Here is a 3,373-nt window from a genome sequence, read left to right as displayed (position 1 = left end):
GCATAGTATAGCTTTTATACTACCCTTATTTTTTAGATAAATTTTTGCAAAACAACACGAATACATTCACGATCATAATTGTCAGAATTCACAAAATCTACGAAAACGTCCGATTTCTTCCAAACCCTTGCGATAATTTCCCAAAAATAGGCGAAGTGGCTTTGGTCCGTGGGAGATAAAACTGACCTGGTAAAATGACATTTTGCAACAAGTGCCGGAAACGGCATTTGACTCACGAGTGACTTAAAAACCAAACGTGTTGCATACTATACCTTTTCTACGACTGTTAGTTTTTGGGGACAACACCACTAACCAATTCACTGAAATGACCGTCAGAATTGACAAACGTCAAATTTGAAGGCATGGGAAATATCTCCGATTGTTCCTAAACCAGTGGGGTAAAATCCCGGAAATGTCCGAAGTGGCTTGGATTCGTGGGAAACGAAATTGACTTGGTAAAGTGACGCTTCCTGCGCGATAGATCGGTGTTTAATTAGGTATTTTACAGACGGGAGTAGAAAAAATTATTTTCTAAATAAACTAAAAACCTAGTTACTTTCAAAAATGTAAAAAAAATGTACTAGCCTTTTCAGCTGTTTGGTTTTGTAAGAGGGGTTTAGGTTTCTTTTCTCTTTTCTTTGTATATGTAGATAGGTACTGAACTAATATGAAAGTTTAGTTTAAACCATATGGGAACTTTGCGTTTTCTTCGGGTTTTTGTAAGGATAAGTACCTAAATAAACTAAAAACCTGGTTACTTTCAATTTTTTTTTTTAAATTAACTGTTCTTTTTAGCTGTTTAGTTTTGTTTGAGGGGTAGTTTTAGTTTTTTTTTCTTTCTATATGTAGATAGGTAGTCGACGAATATGAAAGTAAAGTTTAAACCACAGGGGAATTTTGTAACGTCTTCTGTTTTTTGTAAAGATAAGTGTAGAAATCATCAAAAAGATTCATCTGGGCGCTGCATGCCCGTCTTTTCTTATAATTTTTCTTGTCGAAATTAACCGACTAATTAAAATCACTGTGTACAAAAATTCTTTCGACACCACCCTTGCAACTTCACTTCAACGTTTTCTTTACCGTTATCGAGTTTCGTTAGCGATACGTCGATGCGGTATTACCGAAAACTACGAAATTTCAACGCTTCTGTAAGCAACAGTGCGCAATTAAAAATCCCCGAGCTAAATTAAAGATTTATCATTCCGCTTATGAATCTTGTGCGAAACAAAACATTTCCAGAACTTTGCCCCCAACGTAAATAATTTTTACTAATTATGATTTTTAAAGAGCCTTAATTGCTTTAATAATTTAAGGGTGGCTGGTAAAATGTCTAGTACGAAATTCAGAAAGAAACGGCAAAAGGAAAAATAGCGACGCGAACCTTTGTTCTCGCAGAGAAAATTTCAATTAAGGACAAGTCATGTATAACGCGGAAGGAATCCTGTAATTAAATCGGACTTTAAGGACCGGTCTCGTAAACTATATTTCTCAAATTAATATTCGACGTTAAAATTGCCTAACTATAGATTTGACGGCGCGCAGTGGGCCATATAATATTAATTTTTGATTCAAATGGTTTTATAGATACATGTGTTGTAACTTGTTGTAAAATTTAAGAAGAAAGAAACCGCTTCCTTTAAGTCCCATATCCTCTTGTTCAATAGTTTGGTTCTCACTTTAAGGTAAAAAATTGATGGCATTGGATAACTGTACTAACACCATCTCAATCGACGTGCGGCTTCGCACTTTCCGTCGATCGCGTATTTTTGTTACATTTTGTTAAACATACCCGCTTGGTTTTAAATTGAAATATATCTAAGCTATCGAACGTAGTTCAATTAGTTTAATAATTTATAAATTTAGATAAAGTGGAAATTAATAAATAAATAATAAGATAATAAAATATACACGTTGGAGGACACACAGACTTTGTGGCCGGACTATAGCCGCCCACCAAATGCGCAGCATTTTAGCCCTCGTCAATTGGTATCGTACAGCTTGATCGCTGGTAGTTTGAAAATGTCGTCGGTACCCGGAAAGATTTCCACTATTCTACCCATCGGCTATGTTAGAGGCGGAACGTTTTCTTGCTTAATAACGATTAATTTACCAAGCGCCAGATTTGAAGACGACACGTGCCATTTTTTTTTGGTGAAGGGTATGCAAATTCTCAATAGACCAATGAGTCCAAAAATGCTGTTGCAACTTTGTTTACAGCTGCCATCGCGTGAGTTGATTAATTGGAGCCATTTAAACATTCGATTCTGGAGGCACAGATCAACGAATAATCCGGCGTTAAAGCAGCAAAATCGTTTGGGTCATTACAGTGGGCGTAAGGGTTTGAGAATTAACAATTGCTTAGATTTGTGTAAAAACCCTGTAACGTTTTTCGTAGGTTAGAAGGTGCTTTTCTGGAACACGGGTTAAATGAGATTTGACAGATTTTATGTTGGATTCCCACAGCCCACAAAAACGGGAAGCGGAAGGTGAACTGAAATGCCGATGATGCCGATGATCGATACCTTTGCAGCTGCTTGTGCGGCGTATTTGGTGACAGTCTTGTTAGCCTTAACAAAGTTGGTTCCGTAGTCAGAATAAATAAGGTCGATACGTCCTCCAAATAGAAAGAAAATAATATAATAATTAACCGTCTCTCACTCTTGGTAGTCGACACAGTCTCACTCAAGTAGTCCAACACAATACACTTGTTATTCTTATCCACATTGAGGGAATAGTGTAGATCATTATATAGTTGAGGTAGGTCGTAATTGTGGCCGTCAAACAAGGCCCTTATATGACATCCCAGTTGTTAAACATGGAGAGAACAAGAGTATCAAGATTTTTAAAAAGTTTAAATTGGGTAATTAAAGTTACTGCTCACAAAATTGTATTATTTTGTACAGGAACGTTGCAGAAGGGGGGAATGTTTTTAATTTTTTAGCCCGAAATGATATTTTTTAAACAATTTTCCATAAAAATGTGCTCTGGTTGAACATATTACTGGTTTTGGGGTTATTTGGGGTTTAAGCAAACAATTCTTACCTCCCCTCCGTTGTACACCGAACGTAACTCCGTTAACTAAAGTAAATAAAAAAGTTAAGGCCTCACAAAAGAAATGAAGCAATTAGATTCCGTTAATTAAAATGAATAAATTAATTTATATTTAAAGTTTAATTAATTTTTTGTACAGTGGTTGCGTCGTTGCCGTCACATCATGATTACTGGTTTAATTTTCCGGTCCCTCAAAAATTTATAAAGTAATTCAGAGGAAACTACTCTCATATTTTTATTCTTTTATTCAGCTTGTCTTGTTGTTGTTTGACGGAGCGAAGCAAATGAAAATAGCCGTATACCAACATTTAATTATTATATA

General features: G+C 35.7%; 1 long non-coding RNA gene across 1 annotated transcript; it reads left to right on the top strand.

Annotated features, from left to right (window-relative positions):
* The first annotated feature begins 947 nt into the window (after positions 1 to 947).
* On the top strand, positions 948 to 2,585 carry LOC132701181 (uncharacterized). The gene is made up of 3 exons (XR_009618724.1): positions 948 to 2,158; positions 2,218 to 2,332; positions 2,396 to 2,585. It is a non-coding gene; the product is annotated as an uncharacterized LOC132701181 (long non-coding RNA).
* Positions 2,586 to 3,373: the final 788 nt, after the last annotated feature.

The sequence above is a fragment of the Cylas formicarius genome, unplaced genomic scaffold, assembly GCF_029955315.1.
Source record: "Cylas formicarius isolate icCylForm1 unplaced genomic scaffold, icCylForm1.1 PGA_scaffold_4__25_contigs__length_36172078, whole genome shotgun sequence".
Lineage (NCBI taxonomy): Eukaryota > Metazoa > Arthropoda > Insecta > Coleoptera > Brentidae > Cylas > Cylas formicarius.
The sequence above is the reverse complement of the archived record's forward strand: the minus strand, read 5'-3'. Positions and strand labels throughout refer to the sequence as shown.